The following is a 21,821-nucleotide window of genomic DNA, read 5'->3' on the forward strand; positions in this document are numbered from 1 at the left end:
AAAGAAATAAAAGGCATTCAAATTGGCAAAGAAGAAGTCAAACTCTTCCTCTTCACCAATGACATGATACTGTACATAGAAAACCCAAAAGACTCCACCCCAAGATTGCTAGAACTCATACAGCAATTCGGCAGTGTGGCAGGATACAAAATCAATGTCCAGAAATCAGTGGCATTTCTGTACACTAACAATGAGACTGAGGAAAGAGAAATTAAGGAGTCAATCCCATTTACAATTGCACCCAAAAGCATGAGACGTAGGACTAAACCCAACCAAAGAAGTAAAGGATCTATACCCTAAAAGTTATAGAACACTTCTGAAAGAAAGTGGAAGGAAAGTGGAGGAAGACACAAAGAGATGGAAAGTGGAGGAAGACACAAAGAGATGGAAAAATATTCAAATGCTCATGGATTGGAACAATTAATATTGTGAAAATGTCAATGGTACCCAGGGCAATTTACACATTCAGTGCAATCCCTATCAAAATACCATAGACTTTCTTCAGAGAGTTGGAACAAATCATCCCTTAAGATTTGTCTGTTATCAGAAAAGACCCCGAATAGCCAGGGGAATATTGAAAAAGAAAACCAGGGGATCCCTGGGTGGCGCAGCAGTTTAGCGCCTGCCTTTGGCCCAGGGCGCGATCCCGGAAACCCGGGATCGAGTCCCACGTCGGGCTCCTGGTGCATGGAGCCTGTGTCTCTGCCTCTCTCTCTCTCTCTCTCTCACTGTGTGCCTATCATGAATAAATAAAATAAAAAAAAATTAAAATTAAAAAAAAGAAAAAGAAAAAGAAAAAGAAAACCAGAGCCAGGGGAATCACATGCCAGATTTCAGGTTGCACTACAAAGCTGTGGTCATCAAGACAGTGTGGAACTGGCACAAAAACAGACACATAGATCAATGGAACAGAATAGAGAACCCAGAAATGGGCCCTCAGCACTATGGTCAACTAATATTGGACAAAGCAGGAAAGACTATCCACTGGAAAAAGGCCAGTCTCTTCAATAAATGGTGCTGGGAAAATTGGACACCCACATGCAGAAGAATGAAACTAGACCACTCTCTTACACCATACACAAAGATAAAGTCAAAATGGATGAAAGATCTAAATGTGAGACAAGATTCCATCAAAATCCTAGAGGAGAACACAGGCAACACCCTTTTTGAACTTGGCCGCAGCAACTTCTTGCAAGATACATCTACGAAGGCAAGGGAAACCAAAGCAAAAATGAACTATTGGGACTTCAGATAAAAAGCTTCTGTACAGCAAAAGAAACAGTCAATAAAACTAAAAGACAACCTACAGAATGGGAGAAGATATTTGCAAATGACATATCAGATAAAGGGCTTTTATAATAATTGGTTGAGAACTTTGATCATCACTTTTTTTTTCCCTTTCAAATTATTTTTTGAATATATGACAAATTGAGAAAAAAGCACGTTTATCAAGCAGCCTCATTTCATGCTAATGAGGATCTGGAGGTGTTAGAAAGAATAAAAGACCCACCAGATTAGTTTTCCATAACTCCAGGCTAGGGGAGAACCATTATACCCAGGACTCAGTTCTCAAAGCTCTAAGCATTCAGATGGAAAAATAGATCGCATTTCAGGGGCTCCACAAACCTTTATTATATCAAGCCAAAGGCAGTAAAGACAACTTGTGCTACTGTCATCACAAGTCACCCAAGGGGGCAAGAACCCATTAGTGGTTTGATTACTCATTAACCAGCGTGGAGCCGGCGAGTCTACTGGTCAGTTCCCCAAGGACAACCAGGGCTCAGCTTGCCTGTGCTGTCCTCTGGCGCCCCCGAATGGGTACTTAGGGTTAATTGCATATAAGAGGTTAAAACTGCAGGGAGCCTGGGTGGCTCAGCGGTTGAGGGACTGCCTTTGGCTCAGGGCTTAGTCCTGGGGTCATGGGATTGAGTCCCACATCCGGCTTCCCTCTGGGAGCCTCCTTCTCCCTCTGCCTATATCTCTGTGTCTCTCATGAATAAATAAAATCTATTAAAAAGTAAATAATTACATCAACAATAGCCACTTTGTCTAATCCTATCCCTAAATGTCATTTTGTCATATTACTACATGACTTCCCAGTGTCTGCTACCTATACAGGTGATTCTGTATATATTTGCATATAATCCAGCTAAAACTGATCTGATTGAATTGTAAACAAAGGAGAAAAGAGACGCTGATTGTTGGAGTGCCTAATAAGAATATCGCTTATGTATTAAAAAACACAGTATGTAGCAGCAATTTAAAATGCTCAGTAAACTACAGTACAAGTGGATTTCTATGCTATATGGCAAACCAACATTCTCTTAATATCTCTATATCATAGTGACACATATAAGGAAGTTACTTGACCAATTATTTTACATATTGCCAGTTTATTTCTTTGATCCAGATTGACGATATCAACATAATTTATTCCTGAACTGATATTATATGTACTCAATGGCAATTTTTCTTTCAATTCTTCTGGTCCGCGCAGAGGAGGCTCTTTGTTGGTGCCTTCCTGACAACAGCTCGTAGCTGGCGTTTACATTCTTACCATACCAGTTAGATGCAGTGCTAAGGATTTATAGTAAATGTCAGCAGCTGGTGACATTTTTTCCCCCTTCCTCCCATCATTCACCTGCATGTACATACCTCGGGAAACCGAACTGACCCAGGGGGAGTGTTGCTATTAAGGCAACAGGACAAAGAAGCCTATTGTTCTTTCCGTGGTGATGAAAGTACTTAGGGAAATTTCCAGTTAATAAACTCTCGTTTGAAAGATAATCAGTACTTTTTCTTTAAAAATGTCTTTTCAGTAGCTCACTGGAAATAATGGGTTCTTATTTTCTTAATGTAGTTTTAAACTACATTTACTTTGAAGGAACTAAAGACTTTCTGCCTTGGTTTCTCTGCCAAGTTCATTTGCTCTCTCTTTAAAGTGACAGCTCACCAAAACTGGATACACAGATCAAAGTTTCACACAGAGGAGTCTACGGTGGCTCTAGAGGACTAGTCCCCAAAAGATGCTAGAACTAGTTGATATTTCAATAATTTTTATATTTTGAAGCATACCAAAAAAGTATAATGATACAACATTCATGTGTTGAGTTTTCAGCAGATATACTCAGTTATCTGCTGAACACTCAAAATAGTACAGATTCATTTGTAGCCCCAATTCAATCTTCCTTTCTTCTTGGAGGTAAAATGAAACCCAGGATAATAACTTGCAGATTCACGTGTGTATTTATACTTGTACAACTTGTATAGGTATCCAGAAACACAAATAGTATTGATTTGTGTGTTTTGAATTTTTCAAGAAATTGGTATCTTATTGTATCATTCTGAAGATCTTGCTGTTATTGATCAATATTGTGTTTAAGAATTATTCATGTCGGGGCAGCCCTGGTGGCGCCGGTTTGGCGCCGCCTGCAGCCTGGGGCGTGATCCTGGAGACCCGGGATCGAGTCCCACATCAGGCTCCCTGCATGGAGCCTGCTTCTCCCTCTGCCTGTGTCTCTGCCTCTCTCTCTCTGTGTCTATGAGTAAATAAATAAAATCTTTAAAAAAAAAAAAAAAAAGAATTATTCATGTCAATGTATACACATGTCTCAACATACATATACGTATATATGTTAATATATAGTTGATCCAGTTTTTACTACTGAAAACTTCCTTGTGTAACTATGCTCATTTTATTTATCAATTCTCCTTATAACGAAATCGTGGTAAGTAAATCATTCATTTTTTCCTGATTAACACGTTTGAATTCTTTTTATATTCTGAACACTAATCCTTTGGTGATATGATTAGCAGATTATTTCTTTCAATTTGTGGCTTATCTTTTCATGAATGGTGCCTTTACAAATACAAGACTTTTACATTTCAAAGCCAAGTGTATCAATCTGTTTGTTTATGGTTTATCCATTTGACTCTTTTGAAATCCTTCTGTCTCCCAAGGTTAGCAGGTAGTTTTCTGTTTTTAAATAATTTTAAAGACTTGCTTTTTTTATATTTAGATGCTTCATTCCCTTTGGTTTTCTTTATGTAATTGGTACAATGTGGATGTCTCTTTGGATGTGTGAATTTCTAGCAGGGAACACAGTAGAGTAGTCTTGGGAGCTTTTTAACAAAAACGGTTTCTGGGCCTCATCCCAAACTGATGAAGTCTTCATCTTTAGGAGTGGTATTGAGGCATCAGGATTTTGCTTTATTTATTTATTTATTTTTAAAGATTTTATTTATCCATTCATGAGAGACACAGAGAAAGAGAGGCAGAGACACAGGCAGAGGGAGAGGAAGGCTCCATGCAGGGAGCCCGATGCAGGACTTGATCCTAGAACCCTGGGACCATGCCTTGAGCTGAAGGCCTGAAGGCCAACGCCCAACTACTGAGCCACCCAGGTGCCCCTAGGCATCAGGATTTTAAAAACACCTGCTCCCCCAGGTGGTTCCAACAGGCAATCAGGGCTGAGAACCTCTGCTCTGAGGTCTGAGAGTAGAATTGCTGGGGTTCATGTTATATCATTAGTTATAATGGATATTGCCAATGATCTGTAAAGTGACTGTAACTATTTGGGGTCCTTCCAGTAGGAGAGTTGCAGGTACTTTACATCTTTGAAAGCACATAGGTGCTATTATCCCAGTTAAGTGATATGGAAACCAACATGCAGAGAATTTAGGTGACTGGATTTGTCTAAACTCATATAGACTGCTCGAATATTCTCCACTGTTTCTGCCATCCTTCCCCTCAAATCACAGATATCACTCCTGTAGAATATGCTTTGCTCACTAGCATCACCAGACTAGGAACCCCCCAGTGGTATTTTTGGTTCTGTATCCCTTCATCTGGGTCTTATTCAGACTCTTTTTTTTTTATAAGCTTTTATTTATTTATTCATGAGACACACACACAGAGGCAGAGACATAGGCAGAGGGAGAAGCAGGCTCCCTGCAGGGAGTCTGATGCAGGACTTGACTGCAGGACCCCAGGATCACAACCTCAGGCGAAGGCGGATGCTCAACTACTGAGCCACCCAGGTGCTCCTTCTATTCAGACTCTAAATTCAGCCTCAGCTTGAAGAGAGAGGGTCACCATACAACTGACCTCTCCCTAAATTCTGGAGTCAGTCACTCCCCAGAGCCAAGGCTTTCAAAACACCTGGGAACACCGAACTAGGGGAGGCTGGATATTGACCAATGAGTTAATCTTCAAATGCCAATTGACAACCAGGAATTTGTCAAGTTTACAAAAATGTATGTATCCCTAACTATGGGCCAGGGAGCAGGCAGCAGGTTCTAAGGGTTTCAGAAGTAAGAGGCATGTCCTGCTCTTTGGAGATATTGAGACTCTGATGTAAATGAGACAAGGTTTACACAACTCACTTTTAATTATCAGTAGAGGGATGCCTGGGTGGCCTAGTTGGATAAGGCACCGACTCTTGATCTCAATTCAGGTCTTGATCTCAGGGTTGTGAGTTCAAGCCCTACATTGGGCTCCATGCTGGGCATGGAGCTTACTTAAAAAAAAAAAATTATCAGTAGAGATTTTTAAGTGATACTATTCTTAGAAAGTGATTCATGTGACCTAGATGTGTAGACTAAGTGATCTTGGAATTTCTTTCCCATTCTGTATCTTTAGGGATTTATGAGATAAGGAAGGCTTTGTGGCTGAAAACAAAACAAAATCTTCTCCCTAGTGATGGTCCACAGCCTCCAAGATGGTCCCCAGTGGATCTTGTCCTCTGACACTCACCCCTGTGTGTCATCTGCTCTACACTGAATAGGGCTGGCCTGTGTGTCCAGTTGGATGTCATGGACAAGATGTATGTGACTTCTGAATCTAGATCATAAAGAGCATCAAAGCTTCTGCTTGCTGCCTCTTGAACTGATTGCTCTGTGCCAGCTGCAGCTGTAAGGACACTGAAGCAGTCCTAGTGGGAGGTCCTTGTGTTGAGCAGTGAAAATTCCTGCCACCAGCATCAGTCAGCACTAACCTGCACAAGCCACCTGGGGAGCAGATCCCCAGCTCTAACCAGACTTCAGATCGACTGCACGTGTGGCCCACATCTGACCACAGCTCCACGAGAGACTTGGGGGCGGGTCTACCCAGCTAAGCGGCTTGCCCATCCCTGACCTACAGAAATTACATAAGATAATAAATGTTATTTTTTTAAGCTCTGGTGTACTTTGCAATGTGGCAAGAGACAATTAATACGATGGCTTTCATATAGATGTATATATGGAAGATGCACCTTACATATAGATGTAACAAGAAAACAATTCTAATTACTTAAAAGCTTTAAAATATGTTTATTATTCCTACAAACGCTGAAAGAGACAGAGAGTAAAATGAAAGTCTTAGAGAAAATGATTTATTTCTTTAGGTATGATGGGGATTGAATCACAGAGAAAAAGACGTCCCAGTTTTCAACACTTTGTGTCCAACACTCGCACTATTAGGTAGGTTATAACTATTTCAAAGGCAGTCTGGCAATTCGTGTATGGCTTTAGAGTATTAGGGTTTAGGTGCTACATACAGAGCATATATGTGATTTAGAAAAAAGCTTGCAACATTTTAAAGCCCTGAACAATACACCTGTGAGCATATTCTATGCACTCCTATCATTGTCAGTCTGTGTTTCCCACTTTATTTTTTTTTTAAGATTTTATTTATTCATGAGAGACACAGAGAGAGAGAGAGGCAGAGACACAGGCAGAGAGAGAAGCAGGCTCCATGCAGGGAGCCCGACGTGGGACTCGATCCCGGGTCTCCAGGATCACACCCTGGGCCGAAGGCGGTGCTAAACCGCTGAGCCACCCGGGCTACCCTGTTTCCCACTTTAATAAACAATCAAGACTGATTACTGGAGAAAGAGTCCACTTGTGGGCAAATTCCTGTTTGGTAGGCCTCCTCAGCTCCAAATGCAGAAAAGGGGGGCGGGGGGTTAAAATAAAAGAAAAAACAAAACAACAACAAAACGACCCCAAAGATGGTTTCCTATGGCTGCTGTAACAAATTACTGAAAACTGGGATCCCTCAGTGCATGGAGTCTGCTTCTCCCTCTGCCTGCTTGTGTCTTTGCCTCTCTCTCTCTCTCTCTCTCTGTGTGACTATCATAAATAAATAAAAATTTAAAAAAATTACTGAAAACTTCATGGCTCAGAGCAACATAAGTTTATTATCTTGCAGTTCTGGAGGTCAGAAGTCCATACTAGGTCTTACTAAGTTAAAACTCCAGGTGTTATCAGGCCCGCATCCATTCTAAAGCCTTTAGGGGAGACTGTTTCCTTGCAACATCTAGAGGCTGCCTGCCTGCCTTGGCTCATTGGTCAAAGCCAGCAGTGCAGCAGCATCAGACTTCTGTCTCTGCTGTTTCTTTCTTTATTTTTAAAAAAGATTTTATTTATTTACTCATGAGATACTCAGAGAAAGAGGCAGATACAGGCAGAGGGAGCAGCAGGCTCCATCATGCATGGAGCCTGATGCAGAACTTGATCCCAGGACTCTGAGATCACGACCTGAGCCAAAGGCAGATGCTCAACCACTGAGCCACCCAGGTGCCCCTGCCTCTAATGTCTCCAAGGTCACATCTCCTCCTGTGACTCTCTTGTCTCCCTCTTTCCTTTATAAGGGCCCCTGTGGTCACATCAGCCCACCCAGAGAATCCAAGAGTATCTCCCCATCTCAAAATCCTGAACCCATCCCATTGCAAACTCCCTGTTGCTATGTAAGGTAACTAGAACATGGATGTCCATCTCAGGGGGCTCTTATTATGCCGACCCCAGGTGGCCTCAGAACCATGATGAGAAGCAGAATGGAAATGCACTGTGGTAAGTGGGTTTCAGAGCTCCAGGCCCAGAGAGTCCATGGAAGCCCCCATTTTCATTCCTGGGTGGTCATGGGAACTAAAGGTCTCTAATTAGACACAGCGGGATCCTTGCTTGAAGTCGTGGTCTGGGCCAAGGCAGGCCAGGAGCTGAACTTCATTGCTGCTGAACACTGGGCTAAGGTGTATAAGCTGCAAGTCCAGAGAAGTGGTAGGACCAGGGTTCATCCACTGGCTCCATGCCTGGACCTGCATCATCATTAGTCATTCATGGGGCAGCCATGCCCAACTGTCATAATTACAGTCTGTTCCAGACGGGAGCCATTGAGGTTGGAAGTGAGGCAAGTGAAAAACCGTTTAAGACTAGAAGTGAGCACAGAGTGAGAGAAATGAGAAGAAACAAACATACAATAAACTCTGAACCTAGTCCCTAAACCAACATTATAAAACCCCGGCAAAATGTAATACTAAGGCCATCAACAAAATCAGTAATTAGGTTATGAGTTTATTTCAGGTGAAATTAACCTAATAAAATGATCAGAGTTTACAGTAAGTTTTTAAAATTTGACTGAAGAGATAAATGAAGTGGTTCCAAGTAGTTCTAGGTGTTTCTAGGATGCTGAGGTGCTGCTAGTGTTTGGGAGAAGACCAACATTATAATTTGTACTTTCTTAGAGAAGAGACACGTGTCCCTACCTTGGAGGCCTTTTGTGAGTAAGATCAACAGATATTTTAAGGCCCACGCATGAAAAGGTGGTTCCTTTGCCAAGTGTATAAAAATGTAGTGGGAGGCCATGACACCCACAGACAAGAGCCAGAGGTGTCAGTTTCAGACAGGGAACCGGTTCTGAGACCAGAAGATGGAGATTTCTCACTACATAGTTTATCCACAGCTTATTGGCTTTTCAGTAATAAAGGGCCTTCAGATCAACAATTCTGACGTCATTCAGGTCATTACAAAGATTTTTTAAATGCTCTAATCCACTGCACCCCCAATAATGTTCAGGTAAGCGAGCTTAGAATTTGTAGAGAGGCAGAGGAATGGCCTAATTTGGAGACATAGAATCTTTTACGTGGGTAACCCCCTTTTTGGTCAGTGGGGTTTCTAATAAACATCTACTATGTACAAATGTTAGGCCATATTGCCTGAGATTTAAGAGCAGAGTGCTTTTATTCATAGCCTCTAGGGCTAAACTGCAGGTTTGTGGTAACTTACTGTGGTGGCTCTGGAATCAGAGGGATGTGATTTCACGTCCATGCTGCTCCCCCCTGGTGCCTCTTCTCAGGCCAGAGCAAGCTGGCTTTTGTCTTTGGGACTCAATGCCCCATTTGTAAAATGGGCATAATAGTAACTACCAAATAGAGTGCTTATAACACCCTATTACAACACCAACATTCAATGAGTAATGCCCATAATATATGTAACAGGTGTTAGTGGCATAAAACAAATGTAAATGATCCACAAAAGAATTTATGGTGCTGTGACTGACAGGGTGCAAAGAAAGCAGCAAAGTGGTAAAACCAGTCAGACAGTCTTTAAACAAGAGGCAGGATATTTCAGCAGTGGTAGGAAAGGATCTAAGCTCACATATTTGGAGTCTTTGAATGTGATGTGTGAATCCTTTATTCTAAGGAGCCCTAGATCAATAGCGTTCTATGCAATTGCTTTCTGGTCTTCACTGACTGTAGGAGGAGTTAGACAAAAACAACAGCTCGAGTCACAGGTAGATCACAGGTGCTGAGTGTCAAATATGTGTGCTGAACCAAATTACAACTATCCTGAGAACGAAGAGGGAAGTTCTAGTCTTTCATTTTTACATGACATTTCACCTACTTATAACTACAATAGAGTATTCAATCATCACAATGGACTATTTTAGCTCTCTGCTCTGCAGAACACTCCCCCTTTGAACATTTACTGGTCATCTCTAAATGGTCATCAGTAGGAAACATCATTCTAATTGGTTCTGCCCAAAGGACTTAACCAGGATGTCACCAAAATAGAAGGTAGAGTGAAAGACTGGGCAAAACTGTTTAATTTCACTGTAAACAAAAGAAATAGATATAAAGATGAGCTGCTATTTGTATCTATTCAATTAAGAAAGATTTTGAGGGATCCCTGGGTGGCGCAGCAGTTTGGCGCCTGCCTTTGGCCCAGAGCGCGATCCTGGAGACCCGGGATCGAATCCCACGTCGGGCTCCCGGTGCATGGAGCCTGCTTCTCCCTCTGCCTGTGTCTCTGCCTCTCTCTCTCTCTGTGACTATCATAAACAAATAAAAAATAAAAAAAAAAGATTTTGAAATATAACAATGGCTAACATAGGCACCGCTTGGCAAAATGGATACTTTCATAGATTTCCAGTTGGTAACAACAAAATAAAAATCACATTGTCCTCAAACTCATTAAAGGGAGTAGTTAGCTAAAATGTGCCACCCACAAGAAGGGATTTCATAGCCCAGAAAACTGAGACTCATGAAATGGTAGCAAGCTAAAACACATATGCATAAAAGTACCAAAAGAACACAAGGTTGTTAGCACACCCTGGTTACAGCTGTGTTTGAAAGACATACACAGAGTCATAGGAAGAAATATAGCCACGGTGCCATTAGGTGGTGAGAGTCTGGTGATTACCCTCTAGTTCTCTATTTTCAAGGTTTCTCTAATGAGGATATATTATTTTGACATTTTCTTTTACATTCTGTTTTATTTTGAAGTTTATTTATTTATTTTTAGTAATCTCTACACCCAGTGTGGGGCTGAAGCTCATGACTCTAAGATCAGGAGTCACACACTCCTCTGACTGAGCCAGCCAGCAGCTCCTACTTTATTTTGAAGACTCTTTTAATTATGTAAACATCTAGAGGGGAAACATCACAACTCTTACGGTGATGAAAGGATAAATTGCAGGATCAGTGGAACTATCCATAACATTCTCCTAGAGGACTCTAGAACATTCCAAAGAGCCTCAGAGCTTTCCCTAGTGAAAAAGGCTTTGCCAGTAATCTATACTTACTTTTGGAGAAAACCACATGAACCCACCAGAGCTTAATATAATAGTAGAGACTTTAGAATCCTGCAGTATTTTTCTACATTATTTCACCTTCTTCCCCTTCAGCCTACCTGTAGCCAAACCAAAGGAGAGTGTGTCCCCTCGATGTGCAGCAAGTCAATAAAAACTGACACCAAGATTTTGCAGTGAGGAAAGATAGGCTATTTATTGCTGGGGCACCACCCAGGAGAATGGGGAACTCATGGTTAAAAGTCTCAAATGCCCCAGTGGCTTTCAAACAGGGTTTTTTTTTTTTTTTTAATTTTTATTTATTTATTTTTTTTAAAGATTTTATTTATTTATTCATGATAGTCACACAGAGAGAGACAGAGAGGCAGAGACACAGGCAGAGGGAGAAGCAGGCTCCATGCACCGGGAACCCAACGTGGGATTCGATCCTAGGTCTCCAGGATCGCGACCCGGGCCAAAGGCAGGCGCCAAACCGCTGCGCCACCCAGGGATCCCAAACAGGGGTTCTTAAAGGGTGAAATTTCAGGGTAAGCATTTTGGATCATGCTGATTGATTAGGGATTGAGTCAGCTGTAGGTTTTCCTTTCTTGATCACCTTGTGCCTGGCACAAGGTTTCAGTGTACTTATAGTGAGGGGGCTGTTCTGCTTTAGAGACCTGGCTGTTCCGCTTTAGGGGACTGGGAACTGCAAGACATTCTGGGTGGTTTGTACTTGCGACCTCATCTCGAAGAGAGAGTACAAATGCAGAAGTCTACATCCTATGACTGTTACTAAGCTGCAAATCACTATTTTTTTTTTCTCGCAAACACTGCACATTATGTTTGCCATCTCAGGCAGAACAGCATCCCATGGATTTCTGAGGAGGTAACTTCAGGTTATTTCCTGAGGCAATTTTTCTTGTTTCTTTAACAGTGATTAAGGGCTAGTTGATTGCTCAGAGGCAGCGAGGAGTCCAATGTCTAAATTGTGGGGTCTGCAGGGGCTTGCATCCCCAGCTTCACACCTAGAATATTTTCTTTCAGCTTTTCTGAGGAAAGGAGATTTTTGTGCATAACTTCAAGTCCAGGAGAGATGACATGGCAAGAACCTCTCTACATTCCAAGCAGTTAGGGTTATCTGTTTTCCTGCAGACAGCCTCCAGAGTTCCTAGTTTTCTTAGGAACACACAGTGCCTAGGGAGCACCCCAAACACCCCTACCATCCAGGAAGAGTTCTAGATTGGTTTTACTCCTCTTAGAAGAAGACAGGCACATGGGCACAGTCTTATGACCAAAAGGGACGATAGGAATTATACTTTGACTTGTATGTATCTAGTAAATCCCACAAGGGGATAAAGGTTTTTTGTTTTTGCTTTTTTTTTTTTTTAAGTATATCTTTTCTCAGATAATATAATGTAAGGGACAGAGAAGGTGGAGTGAAAAATTGCTGTGAAGAACATTGGTTTGCAAAACTGGAACCTTGTTTAAAAAGAAGTTCTAGCATTATCCAAGTGGCTATTGTCGGCAACCTGATGGCATCCTTTAAAACTGTGGACTGGGATTAGACAGTCTGCCAAAGAGCCACTGAGTAAATAAAAGAAGGAATCTTGCTTTCTCAATTTGTTGCCGAAGGTGAGTGTGAGGGGTCCACACAGCAGTCTACACCCTTGTTCTAGGATGCAACCCAGATCTTACTGATCCAGAGTGTTTGCATCCACAGAAGGAAATGGTTTTAGGTCCCAAGAGCGTTTTATCATACAGAAATAGAATTTACAAATCTTCTCCCAGAAAGTTCTTCCTAAATTCAGCTTTAGAAGACATACTTTCCCACCCTCACTGTTTTCTCTTACCCGCTCGGAAATGTGGTCAGCCTCCGTGGCTCTTGAAGGGAGCCATTCATAGGCAGAAGGGCTCTTTTGTAGAGGGACTTGTGTAACATTGGCTGATTCCTTAAGGCGGTGGTTCCCAAGGTTGATCTGTAGGCTGGCTTCAGTGGGAGACAAGGATTTTAGTGATCTGTGCAAAATGAGACAAATAAGAACAATGCAAGAGTTTTTCACACAGGAATGTATTTTTCTCATTGTGATGTATTTGGAGATCGAGTACCCTCTACTTTTTTAGTTAAAATGTCTTCTCTTTTATAATAATGGATCACAATAAGAGACTTAAAATTAAACAGGCATATTTGCACAGTAAAATTAACCCACTGTAGATGACCAAACATTTTTTATTAATTTTACTGCTTTGTGGCATCCCAAAAGTCCAGAGAACCACTGTTTTAATGGATTTCACCAGAGCTTTAATTTGACATAATGGATTTAATGGGATGTGACTAAAGCTCTTTCTGATGAGGAAGGTTTTGTTTCTGTTTTTGTTTTTTAAAGATTTTATTTATTTATTCATGAGAGAGAGAGAGAGAGAGAGAAAGAGAGAGAGAGAGAGAGAGCGGCAGAGACACAGGCAGAGGGAGAAGCGGGCTCCATGCAGGGAGCCTAACATGGGACTCAATCCCAAGACTCCAGGGCAACGCCCTGGGCCGAAGGCAGGTACTAAACCGCAGAGCCTTCCAGGGATCCCCAGAAAGGTTTTGAATAATACATTTCTGCACATTCAAAAGTCAACCTACTAGAAGCAACTGCCATATTCTCCAGCAAGTGAATGCATAAATAAATGGATACACCTCCACTATGGAATGCTATTCAACACTAAAAAGAAACAAGCTATCTTGTTAGCCTGGGTGGCTCAGTCAGTTAAGCATTTGACTCTTTTTTTTTTTTTTTTAAAGATTTTATTTACTCATGAGAGACAGAGAGAGAGAGAGACAGAGGCACAGACAGAGAGAGAAACAGGCTCCATGGCGGGAGGCCGACGTGGGACTCGATCCCTGGTCTCCAGGATCAGGCCCTGGGCTGGAGGCGGCGCTAAACCGCTGAGCCACCTGGGCTGCCCAGCATTTGACTCTTGATTTCAGCTCAGGTCATGATCTCAGGGTCATGGGATTGAGCCCCATGATGGGCTCCAAGCTGAGCGGGACTCTATTTCTCTCCCTCTTCCTCTTTCCCTGCCCCTCCCCCTGCTCAGGAGCATTCTCTCTCTCTCTTTCTCTTTCTCTCTTTAAGGTAAAAAAAAAAATAATAAATCTTTAAAAGAAAAGAAATGAGCTATCAAGGCACTAATATTACTAGGTGCTGGATGAGTTCAACTCTGTGACAATCTGGAAAAGGCAAAAGCTTACAGACACTAAAAGGATCAGTGGTTGCCAGGGGTGAACACAAGGAGGGATGAAAAGGCAAAGCACAAAGGATTTGGGGGCAAATGAAACTGCTACTCTGTATGAGACTCAAATTTGTCTAAATCCATGGACTGGGGGCACCTGGGTGGCTCAGCGGTTGAGTGTCTGCCTTTGGCTTAGGGCATGATCCCAGGAGTCCCGGAATCGAGTCCCACATCAGGCTCCCTGCATGGAGCCTGCTTTTCCCTCTGCCTCTGTCTCTGCCCCCCCACCCTGTGTCTCTCATGAATAGATAAATAAAATCTTTTTAAAAAATCCATAGACTGCACAACAGCAAGAGTGAACCCTAATGCAGGTTCAGCAGTTATCACAAATGTACCACTCTAGTGAGGGGTATCAGTGAAGTGACAACAGAAGGCTACTAGTCATGCATGGCGCCAGAGGGTGTATGGAAAAATCCCTGTACCTTCTACTTAATTTTGCTGTGCACCTAAAAATGCTCTAAAAGAATAAAGTCTATTTAACAAAAAAAAAAAAAAAAAAAGGCAACCTACCAAGCAAAATTCAATGCAAAATTCAACCACCATGGGGAGCAGAGATCACTGGTCAGATGATCACATCTTATAACAGCAGAGAAAGCTGATTTTGATGGTTTCTAGTCCTGGCCGCATCACTTACTTGCCACGTGACCTTGAACTAGCCACTCACCGCTCTGATCTGTTCTTCAACTGCAAAGAACTCTTCCTTTTCAGGTCCGAAAATCTGTTACTTGACAAGTCCGTGATCTCCAAGCTCATCACATTAAGAGAAAGAGATGGCTCTTTATGGGTGAGAGGTCAGTTTTGTTTGTTTGCTTGTTTTTTAAGATTAAAAAAAATTTTATTTACTTATTTATTTGAGAGAGAGAGCGCATGAGTGGGGCCGGGGGCAGAGGGAGTGGGAGAATCTCAAGCAGATCCCTGCTGAGTGTGGACCCTCCTGCCTGAGGCAGGGCTCCATCCCAGTACCCTGAGATCATGACCTGAGTGGAAATCAAGAGTCTTGACTGAGCCACCCAGATAAATTCTGGGGAAATTCAGACTGATGCAGAAAGCAAGAAAACACGCAGTTTTTCTTATTGCCTGGCATGGCCGTGACTTATAAGTTACCATTTCAGAGTAGTATTGAGGGGAAAACTAAAAAGAGATTCCTTATCCGACCTTCTTTTTTCTTTTTAGGTGAACTGATATCAAGTAGGCAAGGAGTGGTCAAAGGGCCGCACATCCAAACGCAGACATTTACTGCCTCCTAGTGGACACGCAGCAGGGAGTTCCTCTCTAAATTCAGAGAACCCGATTCCCCCAGGTGCTCTAAGAATTAGCCTTACAAGCTGGAGGGACCTTACGAAGCCGCCTGTTTCACTCCCTTCACTTTGCAGATGGGGCTGGTGACGCCTGAAGTCACGCAGCGGGGCTCTGGGCTTTTTGCCCACCACACGACCTTGCAGCTTCATTCGGCTACCTGGAGGCCACCTACCTCTGAAGACATCCTGGGGGCAGCCTGGGTGGCTCAGCAGTTTAGCGCCACCTTTGGCCCAGGGCGTGATCCTGGAGACCTGGATGGGCATCTAGTCCCCACATCAGGCTCCCTGCACGCAGCCTGCTTCTCCCTCTGCCTGTGTCTCTGCCTCTCTCTCTCTCTCTCTCTCTCTCTCTGTCTCTCATGAATAAATAAATAATATCTTTGAAAAAAAAAAAGACCTTCTAAGTGCTGGGAACTGCCATTTACGGTTGGCAGCAAAAGAAAGATAGCACCCAACGTCAGTTGGCCTCCCCCTGGAACTTCGGTTGTGGGAAGATGTCTCAGACACCGCCTTGTGACCTAAGAAGGCAAGCACACAGGGAGCACACCGTAGAACCTGAAGGCAGAGACTGAGATAACCCAAAGACTGCCGGCAAACCACCACTAGCTAGAAGAATGGCACGAATTCTCTTTCACAGCCCCCTCAGGAGAGACCGGCCCTGCCGATGCCTTGATCTTGCACTCTGGCCCCCAGAGAGGTGAGACATTACATTTTGATCATCAAAGCCACTCTGTGGGACCCCAGCAAACTGACACAGGGTTGACGCAGAGCTTTCTCTGCCAACCACCTCCCAGTTGTTAAATATACTTTGATTTTGCAGAACCAAATGACTTTGCCTTTTCTTCCAAGTAGCCAATGACCTGTGCCATTTCAAAATGTGAACAAGACCTATGAATTTAGTATTTCAGAATCATTGGTTGGAAGGAATGTGGTCCAACTAGTCATCCTGAATAGGAATTCCTTATATAGCATCTCCTACTGCCAGCAGAAGCTAGGGCTGTACCCTCAGGGTACAAAGGAGGTAGAACAGTCTAGATCCAGACAAGATACTCTGTAAAAGAGATGAAGACTTAGAATGGAACAAAGAATTAATGCACTCGAGATCCTCAATAGTTGGAGCTACGGCAATGTGTTCCTTGTGGATCTTGAAATGAAGGAAATAGGGTTGTGAGCTCAATTCTAAGATACTTGTTGGAGCAAAGATATGCAAAGCCACCCAAGCAAAACAGAAGGAAAGTCCGAGAGGCAAATGCTGGCATTCCCTATCGCAGGGCTCTCCCAGGGTAGTGTGAGTGATAGTCATCAAATTTCAAGTATTCCCTGTTCCACAGGGAAGGTTTTCTCTTAGGTGGAGATGGATAGAGGGAGTAGCAGACCTCATGCATTTCCCTTTTTTGTTCTTGTTTATGAAGATTTTAAGTAATTTCTACACTCCGCGTGGGGCTTGAACTTACAACCCCAACTTTATTTTTTATTTTTTAATTTTTATTTATTCATGATAGGCACACAGTGAGAGAGAGAGAGGCAGAGACACAGGCAGAGGGAGAAGCAGGCTCCATGCACCGGGAACCCAACGTGGGATTCGATCCCGGATCTCCAGGATCGCGCCCTGGGCCAAAGGCAGGCGCCAAACCGCTGCGCCACCCAAGGATCCCAACAACCCCAACTTTAAAAGTCACACTACCAGCAATCTTGTTATCCAACTGGTATACCTGCACTGAGCACTCCTCTGTCTCAAGGATTCCAATCCCCTCAGCTGCCGTGGGTCTGAAGTCTGCATCCTCAGCTTAGCGGGGCTCCAGCTCTCTGCACCACCATCCATAGGATAGAGAGACCAAACAGTCCAGGAGCTCAACCCCCGGTATTTCCTTACCTTGGCAATTACACTCTGGCTCTAAGGCCTAAAAAGAAATGCCTCATACTTGGAGGTCCATTTCTACCATTGTTTAAGACAGGAAGGCTAATTCTTTTTTTTTTTTTTAAGATTTTATTTATTTATTCATGAGAGACACACATACACAGAGGTAGAGATATAGGCAGGGGGAGAAGCAGGCTCCATGCCCGATGTGGGACTCGATCCCAGGACTCCAGGATCATGCCCTGAGCCACTCAGGCATCCCAGGAGGGCTAATTCTGTCCTGTTCCTTTACATCAGCTGGTAGAGAAGTTCTCTGTGCTGTGTGTTTTATTTGAGGAGCCTCTGTGTGGAGGTCTCAAAAAGCTCACTCTTTTTTGTTGTTGCTCTATGATAATGATGGCTGAGAGACTCATTCATTCTAAGTAAAAAAGCATGCAAAGAAAGGTGAAAAAAAGAGTCTGTCTATTCACTTATACTGAAGAATAAACCTCACCAGACTAAAATCCTTTTATGCTATCTGTGCAGCCTCTCCGATAAGCAAGGCACAGAGTGAAATAACCAGATGCTCTCTCAGTGAGGGTTTAGTAATGAGGAACCACTGTCTTGCGCAACCAGAATTCGCCTGGATGTAATCGTATGTAATCTTTCTCTGAAGCACAATAGAAGCCACATGTAATCCTAAGGTTATCCTACTCATGGAATCAGTATGGGAGATGAATGAATCACGGCCTAATGGCATTGAGCTTCCAACTTATTACAGAGAAAGTCTTGCTGATGGGTTGGGAATGCATGAGGTCATGGGGTGCCTGGATGGCTCGGTCTGTTATATTTTGAAGGGATGGTTCCTAAATCCTTGAGGAAGACATTCCTAGGTTGTAAAACTGGCAAGATGCTTTTTAAAGAGATTTACATATATTTCAAAGGGGCAGAAAAAGAATTTACCATTCCAAGTTTTCTAAAGAAACTGTTCTAAGGAAGGAGAGAACAGGATCTACAGCCAAGAAGCAGCCTAAAGTTTAATCAAGCTGAAGGGGAATGTTTAAGGCCATCTTGGTTGATGGTGAATCTTAAGTTCTCTTAAATAATCCAATTCTGGTATGTAGATTTAGTGGGATTTCAGCTTAAAAATATGAATCTAAGGTATTTAATTATATGTTTTAAATTAGGATCACAGGGCTATACTGTTACTAAAACTGCTTTCTCTTAAAAATGTCAAATTCTTGCACTAATTTATGCATAGTTTGTTCTTTAAAATGGCAATAATGGGGACGCCTGGGTGGCTCAGTGGTGGAGTGTCTGCCTTTGGTTCAGGTCATGATCCTGGGGTGCTGGGATTGAGCCTGCCTGTTCCTCTGCCTATGTCTCTGCCCCTCTCTGTGTCTCTCTCATGAATAAGTAAGTTCATAAATAAATTAAAATATAAAAATATTTAAAAAATAAAAAAGGAAGGAAATTTAGGCATTTCTAACTACTTGAATGAAGCCGGAGGACATTACACTAAATGAAATAAGACACAGAAGGACAAATTCTGCATGATCTACCTATATATAGAATCTAAAATAGGCAAACACATAGAAGTAGAGAGTAGAATGGTGGTTTCTAGAGGCTGTGGAAAAAGAAAGGGTGAGGTGTTGTTCAACAAAGTTTCAGTTATGCAAGATGGTTAAGTACTAGAGATCTAATGTATAGTTATAGGAATATAGATAGCGATACTGTATTATGTACTTGAAATTTGCTAAGAGGGTAGATTTAAGTATCTTTATCACTTTAAAAAAAGAAAGAAGAAAAAATAAATAACAAAAGAAAAAGTAACTGAGGCGTGGCATATGTTAATTTGATTGGTTGTGATTATCTCAGTGTGTAAATATCAAATGTCATGTACACCTGAAATATATATAATTTTTATTTCGCAATTGTCCTTCAGTACAGAAAAAAGATACACAGAAAAATGGATCATGGTGGATTTTATTTTTTTTTAATTTTTATTCATTTATGATAGTCATAGAGAGAGAGAGGCAGAGACACAGGCAGAGGGAGAAGCAGGCCCCATGCACCGGGGGCCCAATGTGGGACTCGATCCCGGGTCACCAGGATCACGCCCTGGGCCAAAGGCAGGCGCCAAACCGCTGCACCACCCAGGCATCCCAGATCCTGGTGGATTTTAAATTGCTATGGCATTTTGATGTCATTAGATACATTTGAAAGAGCGATCCAGGAGTTTTAGGAAATTACATCTTTTACAACCATTTAAATGAGGAAAATAATTTGAAGGTCAATTTTAAAAATGTGTGTGTAGATTTTAAAATTGTCTTAATGGATGCTAGAACAAAACTATTTGAAGAGTATTGTTGCAGACCTCTGGACTTCCCATTTTTGCTCTAGAGACCTGGAACTACTGGTTTCCTCTGTGGGGCAGATATTAAGTTTCCTAATCTCACAGGAAATCCACATTTCAGGCACTGCCTTTGTCTCCAAAGGATCTTGCAGTGGGGGGGGGGGGGGGGGGGAGGGGGGCTGCAGCACTCATCTGAGAGGAGGCTTCCTCATTGCTTTCCAGAACATTCCATCACAGGTTTCTTCATGCTAATCTCTACCTGTGACTTCTACTTTATTTCACTGTCAGAAATCCAACTCTAATGCCCGAACATTTTAACGATATAAATATAGTCCACCATGCAGTAAACTTAGTGAGAGCAGGGTCACATCTGCCTAGGCTCATTGCTGTGTCCTTAGCACAGTGTCTGGAACACTTTTTGCGGCCACACAAAAAGTTATTATATTGAATTAAGAGAAGCAGCTGATTTTGTAGGGGAATTTTTAAAAGTTTATTTATTTAAGGGCAGCCCCGGTGGCTCAGTGGTTTAGCACTGCCTTCAGCCCAGAGCATGGTCCTGGGAACCCGGGATCCAGTCCCACGTCGGGCTCCCTGCATGGAGCCTGCTTCTCCCTCTGGCTGTGTGTGTGTGTCTCTCTCTCTCTCATGAATAAATAGATAAAATCTTTCTTTAAAAAAGTTTAAGTAATCTCTACTACATCTAACGTGGGGTTCAAACTCAGGATCCCCAAATCAAGACTTGCATGTTCTGTTGACTGAACCAGCCAGGAGCCCTCTGGAAGTTATTTTTGGCTGTGCATTGTAGATATGGGCTGATAATTCAGGTAAAACTCAAGAGTAAGTCTAATTCATTGTTGGCAGGGTAGTCTTTATCTGATTTGAAGGCATTTAAATAAATCACTTTTCTCACATCTGCCCTTAAATAATTCTTTCTAAAGTGGAGGCAAGAGATGCGAGGTTTGGTTCCAGTTCTTTAGCTACGGTATTTCGACAGGTTACTTATCCTCTTTTTTCATCAGTTAAAACAGAGATAAACTCTGTAGCTTGTGGTGAGGAGATAAAGGCTGGAAAAGTGCCCAGAACAAATGCGGCATTCAGGAAATGGTAGCTTGGAGGTGAGATTCGGTAGCTGTTCCTCCCAATGTTTAACTCCATAGGGCAGTGTTCCAGCAGAGATACAGGCCTCTAGGGTTGGGTGGAGTAGAATAAGTCTTCTCTGTTCACACACTTCCACATTCCTGCCTCTCAGTTTGCTTTAATGTGACTGGGCGGGGGAGGGGTGTTGAAACTGGGGCAGTGAGGAACATCTGAAGGGGGGCCAAGTAAGAGACACTTGGGGGCCAACAAAGCATTGGGGGTTGAGGGTAGTTGTTATTCCCCTGTGAAAGAAGGCAGTGAAACTAGACTGGGTAGGAGGAGGGTCAGAGGAAAGCAGTGCTACAGAAACATAGGAAGTGGAAGAAAAGTTTAACTTTTCTTTCAGTCTTGGCCAAAATATAAAATTTATCATCCTAACCATTTTTTAAGAAGATTTTATTTATTTATTCATGAAAGACACACAGAGAGAGGCAGAGACACAGGCAGGGGGAGAAGCAGGCTCCATGCAGGGAGCCTGACGTGGGACTCGATCCCGGGACTCCAGGATCACGCCCTGGGCCAAAGGCAGGTGCCAAACCACGGAGCCACCCAGAGATTCCCACCCTAACCATTTTTTAAAAAAGATTTTATTAGAGAAAGAGAAAGAGAAAACGACCAGGGGAGGGTTAGAGGCAGAGGGAGAAGCCGGCTCCGCTGAGCAGGGAGCCTGACATGGGCTCAATCCTAGGATCCCGGGATCATGACCCGAGCCGAAGGCAGATAGATGCTTGACCGTCTGAGCCATCCAGGTGCCCCATCTTAAGCATTTTTTTTTTAAAGATTTTATTTATTTATTCATGAGAGATACAGAGAGAGAAGCAGAGACACAGGCAGAGGGAGAAGCAGGCTCCATGCAGGGAGCCCGACGTGGGACTCGATCCTGGGTCTCCAGGATCACACCCTGGGCCGAAGGTGGCGCTAAACCGCTGAGGCACCTGGGCTGCCCAAGCATTTTTAAATGTACATTTTTATATCTCAATTGTCCTTCAGTACAGAAAAAAAGATACACAGAAAAATGGATCACGGTGGATTTTATTTTATTTATTTATTTAAATTTTTATTCATTTATGATAGTCACAGAGAGAGAGA

The 21,821-nt window shown here is 42.7% G+C and overlaps 1 long non-coding RNA gene across 2 annotated transcripts in view; it reads right to left on the reverse strand.

Annotated features, from left to right (window-relative positions):
• LOC140612266 (uncharacterized) overlaps window positions 1–21,821 on the reverse strand; it is a 42,668-nt gene that overhangs the window by 18,916 nt on the left and 1,931 nt on the right. For both annotated transcript variants that reach the window (XR_012013549.1, XR_012013550.1), the window contains exon 2: window positions 12,679–12,844. This is a non-coding gene — a long non-coding RNA (uncharacterized lncRNA). The remainder of the gene's footprint in view (window positions 1–12,678; window positions 12,845–21,821) is intronic.

The sequence above is a fragment of the Canis lupus genome, chromosome 21, assembly GCF_048164855.1.
Source record: "Canis lupus baileyi chromosome 21, mCanLup2.hap1, whole genome shotgun sequence".
Lineage (NCBI taxonomy): Eukaryota > Metazoa > Chordata > Mammalia > Carnivora > Canidae > Canis > Canis lupus.